The following is an 18035-nucleotide window of genomic DNA, read 5'->3' as shown; positions in this document are numbered from 1 at the left end:
TCACCACACCCGTCTAATGTTTTGTATTTTTAGTAAAGACCAGGTTTCACCATGTCAGCCAGGATGGTCTCGATCTCCTGACCTCGTGCTCCACCCACCTCGGCCTCCCAAAGTGCTGGGATTACAGGCATGAACCACCGCGCCCGGCCCTATTTTGGAAATTTTAAGAGAAATTACAACTTACTGTATGTATTAGTTTAATGTATTTGTTTAATGAGAATTAAGAATTTGGAAAAGTGTGTTAATCAGAAAATTGATGTATTTGAAAAATAATCAAATTTTTAAATTAATAAGTGCAATTTAAAATGTTTAAAATGATTAACCAAGTGGCTCAGACACGGTTTGATTTTTAAATAGCATAATAAAATTGAAATGTTTAATGTAAAAGCTTGAGATTTTAAATGTGAAAGTAGTGAATATTAATTTTTAAAAACCCAAGCAGTGTTGTATGAAAGGAGAGAAAGTTAGCACACCTCTTGACAAGGATGAAAGAGGCCCTCAAGCCTGACAACACACACATAGTTAAGGCATTGCCACATACTTCGTGGCATCTGACTATCTTTAAAAAATAATTTAAAAAAAAAGTAACTTTTTTACCTTTTTTTTTTTTTGAGACAGGGTCTCACTCTGTCGCCCAAGCTGGAGTGGACCTCGGATCGCTGTAACTTCCACGTCACAGGCTCAAGTGATCCTCCCACCTCAGCCTCCTAAGTAGCTGGGACGGAAGGCACTCACCACCACATCTGGCTTTTTTTTTTTTTTTTTTTTTTTTTTTCTTTTTTTTTTGCGGAAACAGGGTTTCTCCATGTTGCCCAGGCTGGTCTCAAACTCTGAGCTCAAGTGATCCACCTGCCTGGACCTCTCAAAGTGCTGGGATTACAGGCGTGAGGCACTATGCCCAGCCCCAAGTAACTTTTTTTTTTCTGATGGAGTCTCGCTCTGTCGCCCAGGCTGGAGTGTAATGGCGCAATCTCGGCTCACTGCAACCTCCTCCTCCCGGGTTCAAAGTGATTCTCCTGCCTCAGACTCCTGAGCTGCTGGGATTACGCTACCATGCTCAGCTAATTTTTTGTATTTTTAGTAGAGATGGGGTTTCACCATGTTGGCCAGGCTGGTCTTGAACTCCTGACCTCAAGGGATCTGCCCACCTCAGCCTCCTAAAGTATTAGGATTACAGGCACGAACCACCACAACTGGCCCCTAAGTAACTTCTAAATAATCATTTCAGGGTGAAAAGTCCTAATGAGTTTTTAAAAAGCCTTTTATCTTTCTTTTTTATGCTACCATAGAGAAAGTTCACTAGGAAATATCTGAATCTATAAATGTAAATTCTTTGTAATAGTAAATGTACAAAAAAAGTGCATTTGAGTTGGGTGAATAGGCAGCAAGTGTGCAGAGTTGGGAAAGCGAGCCAGAGGCTAATCAGAATGACACAACACAAGCTCTGACTTCTTACCTTCTCTCCAGACTTGTTTCTCCAGTTGCCTACAGACCTGCAATTGAACAACCTTGCTTCATCTTCAACTTTGCATTTCAAAAACTTAGCTCATCACTTCCTCATCCCCATCTCTCTATTCTTGGCCTCAGCCAAAAGGCTTCCTGTCATAAATAATGTGTTTATTACACCATAATCAGCCCAGCACAACAGGCTGGTCGCCTTGCAGTCATTTTTTCACTCTTTCCTCTCCTTCTCTTTTACTCTAAATCCATCAGTCAGTCCTGATGAGCCTTTCACGCTGGGCCCACTTTGCTCCAATATCCTCAGTCACCACCATCAGCTTCGGCCACGTTACCTCATGCCACGATTACTGCCGCAGCCTTCTGTCAATTTCTCCTGCTGCAGTTCATTCCACACAGAGCTCCCACAAGAGCCATCAAACTTTGTTTTCATCTCTAATTTTTATTTGCATAAGCTTTTATGGATTCCCCAATGTCTGTCAAATAAAACCCAAGCTCCCTTTGCTATCCAAACGTTTTTACCAATAGGGGTACTCTTAATCTTCATCTTTTGTTATTCCTTGATGGGACCCCTCTGTTTGGTGAAGCTAATTTGCTGGTCCCGTTCTCCAATGGCGTTGTGCCTACACACACATCTTTGCACAGGCCATTTCCTCTGTCCGGAAAACTCTGACCCCTCTTGATTTCCACCCCTCAACTCTAGTTTCTTCCTCTCCTTCCAAACCTTGTTAAACACTCACCTCTTCTGACGCTTTATAATATATCTCATTTGGCTATAAACAATTCGCAATCTCCTTGGCATCAGTACACATTTCTGTAATTAATTTCCACATGTTTATATTATTCTGTAACAATGTCTTTGGTTTTACATGTGTATTATTTCCTTAAAAGAATATATAAAGTTTTTGGTTGGGCACGGTGGCTCGTGCCTGTAATCCCAGCATTTTGGGAGGCCAAGGCAGGTGGATTACTGGAGGCTAGGAGTTTGAGACCAGCCTGGCTAACATGGTGAAACTCCATCTCTACTAAAAATACAAAAGTGCCTGTAGTCCCAGTTACTCTGGTGGCTGAGGCATGAGGATTGCTTGAGCCCAGGAGGCAGAGGTTGCAGTGAGCCGAGATCATGCCATTGCACTCCAGCCTGCACGACAGAGCAAGACTCTGTCTCAAAGAGAAGAGAGAGAGAGAAAAAAAAGGGCTATATAAAGTTTTTAGAGAAGAGTTTTACCAGAAAAATTTAATCCCTCCTAAGTTGCAGTAACCTCACCAGTAAAATGGCCACAAAATGCTTTACAGAGTAGGGGGCTTGGGAATATCAAATAAATTGACATCAATAGAAACTTTGCAGATTGGGCACAGTGGCTCACACCTGTAATCCCAGAATTTTGAGAGGCTGAGGTAGAAGGATCACTTGAGGCCAGGAGTTTGAGATCGGTCTGGGCAACTCAGGTCTCCAAAAAGAAAAATAAAAATGTTTTACAAACTTTAAAGCACCAACAAATGCACATTCCCTTTGTTTTCTTTTCTTTTCTTTTCTTTTTTTTTTTTTTTTGAGACAGGGTCTTGCTCTGTCACCCAGGTCAGGGTGCAGTGGAATGATCTCGGCCCACTGCAGCCTCAACCTCTCGTGCTCAAGCGATCCTCCAACCTCAGCCTCCTGAGGAGTTGGAACTACAGGCTCATGTCACCATGCCCAGCTAATTTTGTCTATTTTTTGTAGAGACGAGGTCTCACTATGTTGCCCAGACTGGTCTCCAACTCCTGGACTCTAGTGATCCTCCTGCCTCAGCCTCCCAAAGTGCTGGGATTCCAGTGTGAGCTACCATGTATTTTTTGGTAATGACAAGGTAAGCACTTGACTAATAAATTTTGACTAAGAGACAGATACGTGTCAACTTAGTGATTCAACAAGATTATAAGATGAAGAGCATACATTATGGCATAAGCAGCATCACTTCATAAACTGCAATCACAGCAGAGCAAGCAGCCTAGTGATTCAAACACACTGAATGTCTATGACTTATAAAACAAGTTAATGGGACTCCAGATAGAGGCTAATGAATCAAAAACCTCACATAAATCACTGTTTCTATGAAAGTAATTCATTATATTTATTCAATTATGAGGGACTATTTGAAAAGCATAACATTTGTCCAAATTCCCCCAAGTTCTGATCCTATATTTGAAAGGCATTCAAATTTGCTTATTCAACCTTTTTTGCTTTAGCAAATATTAGCTGTATACCAACTATATACCAAGCTCTATTTTAGGCCCTGGAGACATACCAGTGAAGACAGTTCAAGTTCATGTTCTCAGGGATCTTATATTTCAATCAGATAAGTAGCATTAAATAAACAAAATAATTACAGATTATAGTTAAGTGCTATGAAGAAAGCAGAATGGGGACTGGGTGGGAAGGACTATGGATGGCATATTTAGGGAAGACATCAATGAGGGTGCCTTTTTTGTAGAGACAGGGTCTCACTCTGTCATCCAGGCTGGAATACAGTGGCATGCATGATGAAGGCTCACTGCAGTCTCAAATTCCCAAGCTCAAGTGATCCTCCTGCCTCAGTCCCCCAAGTAGGTGGGACTACAGGCATGTGCCACCACACCCAGCTAACTTTTTTAAATTTTTAAGAAATTTTTTTAATTTTTTGAGATGGAGTCTCACTCTGTCACCCAGGCTGGAATGCAGTGGTGCGATCTCGGCTCACTGCAACCTCCACCTCCTGGGCTCAAGTGAGCCTCCCACCTCAGCCTCTGAGTAGCTGGGACTACAGGTGTGTGCCACTACACTCAGCTAATTTTAGTATTCTTTTAGTACAGATGGGGTTTCACCATGTTGGCCAGGTAGGTCTCAAACTCCTGGCCTCAAGTGATGTGACCATCTTGGCTAGAATTACTGGTGTGAGCCATTGTGCCCAGCCTAATTTTTCCAAATTTTAGTAAGGACGAGGTCTCGCTATATTGCCCAGGTGGGTCTCAAAGTCCTGGGCTGAAGCAATCCTCCCTCCTTGGTCTCCCAGAGTGCTGGGACTACAGGTATGAGCCACCATGCCAGCCAGGATGGAGGATGAAGTAGAGAGGCACAGGAGCCCAGGAGGGAGCGTGCCGGCTGAGAGAAGAGTGAGTGCAAGGGCCCTAGGGCAGCAAAGAGCTGGCTGTGCTAAGAGGTCTATGTGGCTGGAGCCTCCTGATTAAGAAGTCTGGAGCCAGATCACACAAAGTTTGGTGAGCCTTAGGGAGGAGTTTGGATGTTACTCTTTGTGCAATGGAAAATCACTAAAGGAAATTACATAGTATTGAAATTTAAATTGTGTTATTTTTTAAACAGTCATATTTATTATTATATCTTGGGTCACTTCACAAAACTTAACTAGATTTTGTTCAAAATACAAGTTTTTTTTTTTCTTTTTTTTTTTTTGGAGACTAGCTCTGTTGCCCAGGCTGGAGTACGGCAGTGCAATCTCTGCTCACTGCAATCTCCACCTCCTGAGTTCAAGTGATTCTCCTGCACCAGCCTCCTGGGATTACAGGCATTGCCACCAGGCCCGGCTAATTTTTGTGTTTTTAGTAGAGATGGGGTTTCGCCATGTTGGTCAGGGTGGTCTTGAACTCCTGACCTCACGTGATCTGCCCGCCTTATTCTCCCAAAGTGCTGGGACTGTAGATGTGAGCCACCATGCCCAGTCCTCAAAACACAAGTTTTGAAAAGAAAAAGGACAAGGTATTTTGAAATGCGAGCTTCTGCATATGGGCAGGGTGCACTGAGGAGCGGCTGTCATAGGCTCTACTTGCTGTTATTATCACCTGTATTATGAAATTATGATTTTTTGAAATTATTTTTGGAGAGACAGGGTCTCACTACATTGTCCAGGCTGGTCTCAAACTTCTAGCTTCAAGTCATCCTCCTGCCTTGGCCTCCCAAAGTGTTGGGATTATAGGAGTGAGCTACTGTGCCCGGTCAAAATTAGGATTTTTAACATTTCAAATGCAAGCTATCTCGTTGACTGTCAAAATGGCAGACAAGTCACCTTCAGGTATCTTTTAAAACAGATTCTTAAGACTACACAGTCATAGGAAGGAGACAGTTGATGAACTGATATAAAGTAACCCTTAAAATATGTTAAGAGGAATTAAAAATGCCTTGTGGATAACAATGATGTGCTAACATTACTTGTAAATGCATAAAGTATCTCTGGGATATATAAGAAACTGGTAACATCGGTCACACCTGTGCTGAAGAGACCTGGGTTGCTGAGGGATAGGATGGGAGAGAATTCTTACTATACATCTTTCTGTTGTTTTAGTGTTTTGAAACAATATGAATTTACCTATTCAAACAATAAATTTAAATTGTAAATTTTTTCAGTATAGATCCTTATCTGAAAGAAAATGGACAATGTTCCAGAATTGATGAGAAGAAATTTGCATCACTGGGTAAACCATCTATTTTTTTGTTTTTATGTTTTCTTTTTCTTTTGTTTTTTTTCTCAAGAGGCCACACTGAGGAAAAACCATCTAATTTGAAGGAAGTTTAATAGAACAGTGCAGTGGCTCAGGCATATAATCCCAGAGCTTTAGGGGCATCTCTTGAGGCCAAGTGTTCTAGAGTAGCCTGGGCAACATAGCAAGACCTCCTATCTCTACAAATCAATTTTAAAATTAGCTGGGCATCGTGGCACAAGCCTGTAGTCCCAGCTACTTGGGAGGCTGAGGTGGGAGGATTGCTGGAGCCAGGAGTTCGAGGCTGCAGTAAGCTATTATCACACCACTGCACTCCAGCCTGGACAACAGAGTGAGATCCTGTCTCTAAAAAAAATTAAAAGTGGCTTAAAATCTAGACGTATACTGTCCAATACATTAGTCATTAGCCACATGTGTCTATTTTACTTTAAATCTAAATTAAATGAAATTAAACTAAAAATTCAGTTTCTTGGTCACAGTAGCTACATTTCAGTGTTCAGTAACCATTAACTACATGTGACTAATGGCTACCATATTGGTCAGCCCAGATATACAATATTTTCATCATCATGGAAAGTTCTATTGAACAGCCTGCTATATACTTAAACAAAATGCCACCAGGGTTACAAACTACCTCTTAAAATTTATTTGACAGGCTGAGCACAGTGGCTCACACCTGTAATCCCAGCACTTTGGGAGGCTGAGGCAGGTGGATCAACTGAGGTCAGGAGTTCCAGACCAGCCTGGCCAACATAGTGAAACCTAGTCTCTTCTGAAAGTACAAAAATTAGCCAGGTGTGGTGGCATGCACCTGTAATTCCAGCTACTCAGGAGCCTGAGGCAGGAGAATCACTTGAACCCAGGAGGTAAGGGTTACAGTGAGTCACTGCACTCCAGCCTGCGTGACAGAGCAAGACTCCATCTCAGAATAAATACATAAATAAAACAAAACTTAGTTAACCGAAACAAATTCGAATATATTCCAACACCAATTTTCCTGAGATGATTCACTAAAATGACATTTTGAGGTGTAATCAAAACCCTCAGTACTCAATTTCAAAGGCAGCCAGGGATACCCTGGGAAGGTGCCTACATACACAAATAATTTCATCACTACAAAAAAGCAGTTTGCACTAGTAGACACAGGTAGTTATGGCCTAAGAGTTAAAGAACTATTTTTCTCAATGTAAACTTAAAACTAACATACTTGTTATTTACTGAATTTGGTATTCTGCACTGATTCAATAAATGAGTCAGTAGTGCTAACATGATAACAGGGTAAATAATGAGATTGATTATATTCAATTTCTTTAGTACAATTCATCGACTTTTCTCATTTTTGCTATCATTATGAATTCATCACCTCCCTACTTAAAGCATTTCAACTAACTATAGCCATCATTTTCCTTTTGATACACAGTTTAACAGAATTTAGTCAATGGGTGTCCCATTAAACTGGCTTCCGTATTCTTCCATTATTTTCAACACTGTTATTTTTATTTGTATATTTATTTATTTATTTATTTGAGATGGAGTCTCGCTCTGTCACCCAGGCTGGAGTGCAGTGGCATGATCTTGGCTCATTGCAATCTCCACTTCCTGGGTTCAAGTGATCCTCCCACCTCAGCTTCCTGAGTAGCTGGGACTACAGGCACACACCATCACAACTAGCTAATTTTTGTATTTTTAGTAGGACAGTGTTTTGCCATGTTGGCTAGTCTGAACTTGAACTCCTGACCTCAAATGATCCTCCTGCCTCAGCCTGGGATTGGGATTACAGGCGTGCTGTAAAATGCTGGGATTACAGGCGTGAGCCACCATACCAGGCCCCAACACCATTACTTTCAGAAAGTACTTGCTTTCTGGCCCAAACAAAAGGTTCCAAGACTCACCTGTGCTTCCCTAGACCCAGACATGGAATCAGCCATTTTTCTGAGGTATGTTGGTTCTTTTAAGTGAAAAATGGTTTTAGACCTTAAAATTTAGCCAGCAGGAGTGCATATGATCAGGCTCACGTTGGTGGTGTAATATTGCTCCTTGACAATTTCATTGAACAAAGTTAGAAAAGACATATTCTATTAAATGTTATTAGTTTGTATTAATATTTTCAACTTAGTTCTTACGTTACTGCATGTCTACTCCAATTTTTTATTTTTCTTCCAAGTTATAATTGTAATTCTCTTTCTTTATAATTCAATGAAACATGAATTATCACTCTAAATAAAAATGTTAAATTCTTAACAAAGTTAGCATAATCCCTTCTTTTATTTGGCAATATAAAAAAGCATGAAATAGTAATGCAATTATTAACACTAACAGTAAAATACTGAATAACGTTCAAATTATTTGCTTTTCTCTTATAATGTATCTCACTAAGGATGACCAAACCAATGATTTTGTCCCTCACAAGAAGTCTCCATTTTGTTTGCTTACTGAATACTTCACGAATGTGCGGTTCCATCCTCTTAGTTCACATGAGAGCATTGGCAGGCAAACAACTGACACCTCTGAGTTCTTAGACGGGAATGGCTTTCAGCGTCTCAATTTTCCTCTTCAGAGGCTAGGACTTTTTAAACATGCAAATTATCTTATCAATAGTTAAATGGCAGATAGGCTACCTTCACATTATCTTTTAAAAATAGATTTTTATATGGAAGGAAATGAACAATGTTCCAAAATTATTCATGACAAGGAAATGGTATAATGTAGGTAACTTGAGGTAATTCTAATTAACAGTAGGTTATCATTCAGACAATACAACTATAGATTTGCAAGACAGAGACACACTGGACAGGTACCTACACACAACATTCTGTCATGACAATCATTCGACACACACTTGTCAGGACATAGGCCATTACCACCATTCAGCGTAAACATATTTTCTTGCTCAGCCTGTGAAGGAGCCAAAAGAAAGATTACTAGAAGGAAGTTATTCATACCTGGTTGGCTTCCTAGAAGAGAAAACAAACCAATGAACCATAGTTACAGGAGCTGTCCCATAATTAGTAATACAAAGCTGGAACTGATTTTGTCATTTAATCTGATAGGTAGGTCATTTATGACTCACAAGCGCTGCCTGGCACCTCTGTCATGGCCTATCCCAGAGAAGGCAGTGCTACCACTCAGCACACTGCTAGTGAGCCTGGACCTGTGTCTGGCTGTGAGCCGACCTTATTTGGGCCTCACTTGGCTCCCCTGAGCTGTTGTTTTAAGCAATAGGGCTCCTTAAGTGGTGACTATTATCATTTTTTTTATTTTTCATTTTATTTTATTTTATTTTTTCTGAGAGAGTTTCACTCTTTTGCCCAGGCTGGAGTGCAGTGGCATGATCTCGGCTCACTGCAACCTCCGCCTTCCGGTTTCAAGCAATTCTCCTGCCTCAGCCTCCTGAGTAGCTGGGATTACAGGTGCCCGCCACTGTGCCTGGCTAATTTTTGTATTTTTAGTAGAGATGGGGTTTCACTATGATGGCCAGGCTTGTCTCCAACTACTGACCTCAAGTGATCCACCCACCTTGGCCTCTCAAAGTGTTGGGATTACAGGCGTGAGTCACTGCTCCCGGCTTTATTTTTTATTTGGAGACAGGGTCTCACTGCGTCTCCCAGGCTGGAGTGCAGTGGTGTGATCATGGCTCACTGCAACTTCCACCTCCTGAGCTCAAGCAACCCTCCCACTTCAGCCTCCCAAGTAGCTGGGACTACAGGTGTGCACCACCACACCTGGCTAATTTTTGTATTTTTTGTAGAGATGGGGTTTCACTATGTTGCCCAGGACAGTTTGGAACTTCTGGGCTCAAGCAATTCACCCACCTCAGCCTCCCAAAGTGCTGGGATTATAGGTGTGAGCAACAGTTGCCCAACTCCAGCTCTTTTAAAAAGCCCATATAAAATCACTGATATTTGAGATATGTTGCCTAAAGGGTGCACCACCATCAGTTTCTGTAGATTTCGTAAGCTTTATGTTAAATTTAGTTCTCAACAGGAATGCCACTAGTACATTACAATTTGCCATTATTTATTTTTCTTCGGAGATAGAGTCTCGTTGTGTTGCCCAGGCTGGAGTGCAATGGTGTGATCTCGGCTCACTGCAACCTCTGCCTCCCAGGTTCAAACGATTTTCGTGCCTCAGCCTCCCAAGTAGGTGGGACTACAGGCGAGAATCACCATGCCTGGCTAATTTTTGTATTTTTATTAGAGACAGGGTTTCACCATGTTAGCGAAGCTGGTGATATGCCATTACTAGGAGTTGACAAAAGAGGCTGGGCATGGTGGCTCATGCCTGTAATCCCAACACTTTGGGAGGCTGAGGAGGGTAGATTGCTTGAGCCCAGGAGTTTGAGACCAGTCAGAGCAACATAACAAAACCCTGTCTCTACAAAACATAAAAAATTAGCTGGGCATGGTGGCACTCACCTGTAATCTCAGCTATTCAGAAGGCTGAGTTGGGAGGATCACTTGAGTCTGGGAGGTGGAGGCTGCAGTGAGCCAAGATCGTGCCACTGCATTTCCAGCCTGGGCAATAGAGTGAGATCCTGTCTGGAAAGGAAAGGAGAGGAAAAAAGAGGAAAGGAAAGGAAAGGAAAGGGGAGAGAGAAAAAGGAAAGAGTTGACAAAAAAAATTGTTCTTGCATTAAAAACAGTCACTTGAATGTGGCTTTTGTTTCAGAAAAAATAGAATATAAAAACAAATAAAAACAAAAATCACTATTTAAGACAACTGCCCTAGACAATTTCTCTAGAAAGTAAGCTCCATAAGGGCAGACACTTTAGTGGTTTTAATGTTTTTTAACAACATTTATAACAACACATGCTGTAGGCCTAAAAAGCATTTGATCTGTAGTGAATGAATAATTGATTTACATAATTCAATGTCTTTAAAGAGCTACACAGTAAGTTCTTTAGAAGATTTACTATAGGAAAAAAAATTAGTCTTCCTGAATAAAACTGTTGTGCTGCTTTTCATTAGACAGTTAGGAACTTATTTCTTTGACTTCCAGGAAGATGAAAGTGAGGCTATTCCAAGAATATCTCAGCTGGTCTTCCTTTGGCTCTCATCTTTCCAATCCAGTACTTTTACACCACCGCTGGAATTACCTTTTGGAAAAAACCTGAAAGCCAAAAGTTTAGATCCTGTGTTCCCTTTTCATTCAAGCCCTAATCTATTGTTTATCGTACTTGCCCCCTCTCCCGCCTGCCTTTACGCCCTCCTATTCACCGTTTCAGCCAAGGGTTCATCATCCCTTCAACACATGCTGCTTATTTCCACCTCCACCACATTCCTGAGGTTATTTCTTCCACCTTACAATGCCCTTTCCTCACTCCAAATGCTGGTCTGCCCCCCGTCATTCCCACATCAAAGGCATCCTTTGAAATTTGCACTGCCTGTGTTTGAATCAAAGTTGTTCTACTACTGAAGCCTCAGTTTCCTCATTGGCAATACTGTAGTTTCCTGCCTGTTAGGATTCTGTGAGGAGGCAATAAAATTATCCAGGTTCAGCCAGGAGCAGTGGCTCATGCCTGTAATCCCAGCACTTTGGGAGGCTGAGGCGGGCAGATTACCCGAAGTCATGAGTTTGAGACCAACCTGGTCAATATGGTGAAACCCCAGCTCTACTAAAAATACAAAAAAAGTAGCTGGGCATGGTGGCAGGCGCCTGTAATACCAGCTACTCGGAAGGCTGAGGCGGAAGAATCGCTTGAACCCAGGAGGCAGGGGTTGCAGTGAGCTGAGATTGTGCCATTGCACTCCAGCCTGGGCAACAAGAGCAAGACTCTGTTTCAAAAAAAAAAAAAAAAAAGAAAATTATCCAGGTTCAATAAATATCCATGCTCCATTAATATTAGCTGTTAATAAAATTAAAATTTCTTCTATTTATCTGAAAAGTATTTTTGTCATTCTTCATATCTTCTTGTTGTTTGTTTAGAGACAGGGTCTCGCTCTGTCACCCAGGCTGGAGTGTAGTGGTGCAATCATAGCTCACCGCAGCCTCAACCTCCCTGGCTCAAGTGATCCTCTTGCCTCAGTCTCCCAGTAGGGGGGACCACAAATGCACACCACCACACCTGGCTTTGTTTTGTTTTGTTTTAACTTTGTAGAGATGAGGTCTCACTGTGCTACTCAGACTGGTCTTGAACTCCTGGCCTCAAGCAATTGTGCCACCTCGGCCTCCCAAAGTGCTGGGTTTACAGGTATGAGCCAGCCACCATGCCTGGCCAAATATTTTATATCTTTTTTTTTTTTTGAAATGGAGTCTAGCTTTGTTACCCAGGCTGGAGCACAGTGGCATGATCTCAGCTCACTGCAACTTTCACCTCCCAGGTTCAAGCAATTCTCCTGCCTCAGCCTCCCAAGTAGCTGGAATTACAGGTATGCACCACCACGCCCAACTAAGTTTTGTATTTTTAGTAGAGATGGGGTTTTACCATGCTGGCCAGGCTGGTCTCGAACTCCTGACCTCAAGTGATGGGCCTGCCTTGGCCTCCGAAAGTACTGGAATTACAGGCATGAGTGACCATGCCCAGCCCCAAATACTTTGCATCTTAACCTACGTTCTTAAAGTATTTGTGCCTTAAGAACAGTGATCCTAGAATATGACCCATCACAAGAATATTCTCACTTTGACCCCTCTTATTAGTTTTTTTGTTATGCATCTAATATTTAATATTGTCTCAATGGGGTCATTGCATTTTTCTGTTCTCTAAATTAGTTCAGGACAGTAACAGCTGTATCTCTTTCATGTGTCTACATGTGTATGTTTGTTTTATTTTTTTTTGTCCCCCCCCCCACCCTCCTATGTATGTCTCTGTTTAATACTTCTGTCATATATTTGACCTTGGTATCTACCAAATCAATTGATGTGTGTTAATAGAGAGATATGAGGTACTCAATAAGTGGTAGCACCGTATATTATGCTATTTAAGTTTACATATAGGCCAGGCGTGGTGGCTCACGCTGTAAACCCAGCACTTTTGAAGGCTGAGGCTGGTGGATCACCTGAGGTCAGGAGTTCAAGACCAGTCTGGCCAACATGTTACAAAAATGAGCCAGGCTTGGTGGTACGTGCCTGTAATCCCAGCTACTTGGGAGGGTAAAGCAGGAGAATCACTTGAACCTGGGAGGCGGAGGTTGCAGTGAGCAGAGACCGTGCCACTGCACTTCAGCCTGGGGGACGGAGCAAAACTCTGTCTCAAAAAAAAAAAAAAGTTTACATATAATATTTTACTCAAGTCTTACAAGAATCCTATTAGGTAGGTAATAGTATCCTTGTTTTGTTTTGTTTTTGTTTTTGTTTTTGTTTCTGAGATGGAGTCTTACTCTGTCCCAGGCTGGAGTGCAGTGGTGTGATCTCGGCTCACTGCAACCTCCACCTTCTGGGTTCAAGCGATTCTCATGCTTCAGCCTTCTGAGTAGCTGGGATTACAGGAGCATATCACCACACTTGGCTAATTTTATGTATTTTTAGTAGAGACACGGTTTCACCATGTTGGCCAGGCTGGTCTCGAACTCCTGACAAAGTGCTAGGATTACAGGCGTGAGCTGCCACTCCTGGCCATAGTATCCCTGTTAGATTAAATGATTATTATAACAACTACACTGGTTTAACATAGATGGCTATGCCATTAGAAAAGCACCCTGTAAGAAACCCTAGTATTTTGAGATTTCTCTTATTCTCTTCTACAACAAAATCATTAACCACATTTTTTCCCAATATTGTTTCTGTGTTTATGACTCTGTGTTTATGACCCTTGACTTTATGACCCTTGATCCTGCCGCAGCATGTTACCTCTAAACTCCAGGAGCTGTTTCAGGGAGTGTTTCCTGACATGCTGGCTGGGTTCTCATTTCTTTTTTTTTTTTTTTTTTTGAGACGGAGTCTCGCTCTGCTGCCCAGGCTGGAGTGCAGTGGCCGGATCTCAGCTCACTGAAAGCTCCGCCTCCCGGGTTCACGCCATTCTCCTGCCTCAGCCTCCCGAGTAGCTGGGACTACAGGCGCCGCCACCTCGCCTGGCTAGTTTTTTGTATTTTTTAAAGTAGAGACGGGGTTTCACCGTGTCAGCCAGGATGGTCTCCATCTCCTGACCTCGTGATCCGCCTGTCTCGGCCTCCCAAAGTGCTGAGATTACAGGCTTGAGCCACCGCGCCCGGCCGGGTTCTCATTTCTAGTGCTTAGCTTGGAAGTAGTGGACTTTTGGTACCCAAAGTCAGGCAAGCAAGGACAAGCAAGGACTTCTGGACAAAAGGAGTTTCTGAACCTGCAAAGCTGAGGATGCTGTATGGCGGTGACCCCACTAATGTTCTGAGATCCCCTCTTTGATGTTAGCAGTCTAATTGCCATCTTCTCAGAACTAATGTCAGGTTACAACATCAGACACACAATCTAGAAACAGGACCCCATTTCAAACTCATATAAATTCCTTCCTTCGTTCTTGATTGGTATGAGAAAAACATGTAATGAGTACGGAAGAAAACATAAACTCGAAGTGAGTCTCATTTCAGGAATTCCTCCGATCATGGGCCTGACAATTTGCAAATCTGAGTAGGTGTTATGTTCCTCACCAACCCGGCAAAGCAATTAAGTGGGTAGCTCATCTTCTGAAACACTGCATAGTTTTGATTTTATCACAGACAGCATATAATATTTTTTTTCTATGTCAAGGATCTATAGAAAGTATACCCCTTCAATTGAGAGGGATCTGCTCTATTCACTTATTATCCATTTCAAATATATCTTTCTATATTACCTAAAGCTCTTACAAGGCCAGGCAACTTTAATTTATCTTACATTACACAAGATACTATAAATTACCCTGGATATATTCTGAACATATCCTGGATATAACCTGAAAATTACTTATAAATTGCTAGTGAAGTTCAAGTGAATAAGCTCTCCGGAGAACTTTACAGTTTACTCATTAAATAAAAACAGGTTAATTGAATGACTTTAATGTCATTAGATATTCTTAGGCACCCACAGTGAGATGCTGCACATATAAAGACATTATTCTGTCACACAGCTTGCAATCTAAAATTAGATAAACACAGGCAAGCCAGATAAACATAGACAGCACATTTTTTAAGACAAAAAAAATGATGGGAGATAAAAATGAGAGTAGTGAATCAAAAAGGCAGAAGGAATCAACAAATATTTCATCTTCTGCCTTTTATTCGTAGCCTTAATTACTTCTATCACAAGCAATCAGACTGCTAACATCAAAAAGGGGGTCTCAGAACATTAGTGGGATTACCACTATACAGTGTCTTCAGCTTTGGAGGTCCAGAAACTCCTTTTGTCCAGGAGTCCTTGCTTGTCCCTCCTTGCCTGATTTTGAGTACTAAAAGTCCACTACTTCCAGCACTAGAAATGAGAGCCCAACCGGCATGTCAGGAAGCACTCCCTGAAACAGCTCGTGGAGTTGAGAGGTAACATGCTGCGGCAGGCCAAGGAGTCTGGAGGTGAACACGGCCCTAGGTGCCCACGTGACCATCAGGTTGAGACCTCCCAACTAACCCCCTCCTCATCCTATATGGTCAGTCCATAAGGCCTAGCTGGTCCTCTCCTGAAGGTTTGAAAAGAACCTCTCCTCTTAGGTTTCAAAAGGAAAAATACACCCTCAGTGTGCCAAGCTTCATGGTAGATGATAGGGATGCAGATAAACATGACATAAGCCCTCTTTTGGAGCTTACAACTTATTTTGGGAGACAGCTCATAAACAGACTATTTTGATATAATGTAGTAAATGTAGTGTCGGGGTGTGGGGAGGGCAGGGGAAAAACCGAAGGAGGGGTGCCCAATCCTACCTGGTGGTCAGGGAATGGTTACTGGGGGAGAGGAGGAGGAGTCTGAGAGGCAGAATCAAGAGAGTGTAGTCCACACGCCAAGAGTGTGTGTGACAAAAGAGAGGGAGGAAAACAGTGTCAAACTTTGCAGATGTCCAGTAAAACTGACCTGAAGAAAGTCCACTGGATTCATCAAATAGAAAGGGATCAATGGCAACTGTTGACGGGGCAATTTGAGTGGAGCTGGAAGTCATATAGTAGTGTTGAGGAACTAAGGAGAGATAAAGTAGAAATGAAAAGCTTGGCTATGAAAACAAAAAGTGAATGAGAGAGGAATATGTCATTAAGAGAAGACTGGTTTGTTTTCTTTTTGATCTGAATTGACCAGTTTCTGATCTGAGCGAAAGGAGCTGGCTGTTGATTGATGGATCAAGGGAACAGGTTCTTGGTTTCACTTCCAGATGCCACTCCTGTTTCCTCCTGGGCTCTGACTCTCTCTCCTATTCTATTAAATAGCAGTTGCCTTTCCTCAGGGATGGACTTTGCTTCTACTTTCCCTTGCACTTACTCAACTGTACCTCCATAAAATATGACAATGACATCTACTAAACCCAAGAGCCACAGCTGCATGGACATCCTAATGACTGACTCCCTTCCCAAACTATGTATTCTCCTACAAAGCACTAATATCCTTTTCTAGTGATGAGAATGCTTCCACTTACCATCCAGGGAATCATTGCCTGTCAAGCTGCCCTGGAAGCCTAACTACTGTTTTTATTTTTATTTTTTGAGTCTCACTCTGTCACCAGGATGGAGTGTAGTGACATGATCCTGGCTCACTGCAACCTCCGCCTCCTGGGTTCAAGCGATTCTCCTGACTGAGGCTCCTGAGTAGCTGGGACTATAGGTGCACGCCACCACGCCCAGCTAATTTTTGTATTTTTAGTAGAGACAGGGTTTCACCATGTTGGCCAGGATGGTCTCGATCTCTTGACCTCGTGATCTGCCCCACTCAGCCTCCCAAAGTGCTGTATTACAGGGATGAGCCACCGTGCCTGGCTACTTTTTGTATTTTTAGTAGAGACGGGGTTTCACCATGTTGGCCAAGCTGGTCTTGAACTCCTGACCTCAAGTGATCCGCATGCCTCAGCCTCCCAAAGTGTTGGAATTACAGGCGTGAGCCACCATGCCCGGTCACATTTTATCTTCTTCCTAATAGGAGCAAAATGGTATTTATGTGGGATTCCATTGGTTTAAATTCTATTTAAATGAGAACAGATAAAAAGTACTTAATTCCACATCTAGCAATACAGTTGGCATCCATTAAAGTTTATTGAATTAAAGAATAAATTGGACAGTCATTTAACTTCTTTGAGACTGTTCCCTTAACAGTAAAATAAAATTATTACTACTTGCTCCACCTCCCACACAAGATTGCTCTCAGGAACAAATGATAGTATGTTTACACAAGTGCTTTAAAAACTGTAAAAGCACTTTACTACTTTCGAGTGGAATTTGTATGTTGATTTAATGTCATTCCTACAGCCGATTTTTATTACTATCAATTCGTTAAATGTAGCATTCCTATTAAAACCCACTACTAATGTGCAGAATTGTTTTATTTATCTATAATGACGTTGTTTTAGACTATTCCTAATTTTGTCTGGTTGCAGGGCTGTGGTGCCATATAGTAGTGATTATAACAAACCCATACTTTCAGGAAAAACATTCATTTTTCTCCACTCCTGGTTTCTATCGCCAAGAAATGTCTGGCAGAAGCAGCACAAATCACTGACTCCAATCTAGCACCTTAAGGTAAGAAGTGATCAAAGACCCCCAACACAGCTATCCCAAATTAAATCCACTTTGACCAACGACAATCTCCAGTGAAGACACGGAGGAGGATCGGGCTGGAAAAGCAGAGGACGAGGAACCTGAGGGGCCCTCCCCTCTCTCTCCCTCCCCCCACCCAACTCCCCGCCGGGAGCTTCGCGGGTTGGCGCCGGGGTCGGGCGCGCAGGACGGTTGCGGGTCCCGGAGCGGGCGGCCACGACCCCCGCAGCCAGTTGGGGTCAGCGAGCGCCGCGGCCGTTGGGGACTCCAGCTCCCAGCAGGCACCGCTTCTGCGGCCGACGCGCGTGGCGGCGGTGCCCGCTGGGACTCGTAGTGCGGTCCGGGTAGGAGAGAGCGGGGAGCCACCCCGGATCCATCTACGCACGTTTCGGAAACCGGGCCCGGAGGGGACCACGCCCGCTCACCCGTGCCCGGCGTCCCTCGGAGCTGGGGCGAGAGAAGCCGGGCCGGCCGCGGCGGGAAGAGGCCCCAAG

At 42.7% G+C, this 18035-nt stretch overlaps 1 non-coding gene across 1 annotated transcript; it reads left to right on the top strand.

The window, feature by feature from the left end:
* The first annotated feature begins 441 nt into the window (after window positions 1-441).
* On the top strand, window positions 442-565 carry LOC114680509 (U6atac minor spliceosomal RNA). The gene has a single exon (XR_003732727.1). It is a non-coding gene; the product is annotated as a U6atac minor spliceosomal RNA (small nuclear RNA).
* Window positions 566-18035: the final 17470 nt, after the last annotated feature.

The sequence above is a fragment of the Macaca mulatta genome, chromosome 8, assembly GCF_049350105.2.
Source record: "Macaca mulatta isolate MMU2019108-1 chromosome 8, T2T-MMU8v2.0, whole genome shotgun sequence".
In the NCBI taxonomy this organism is placed as follows: domain Eukaryota; kingdom Metazoa; phylum Chordata; class Mammalia; order Primates; family Cercopithecidae; genus Macaca; species Macaca mulatta.
This window is presented reverse-complemented; position numbering and strand designations above follow the sequence as displayed.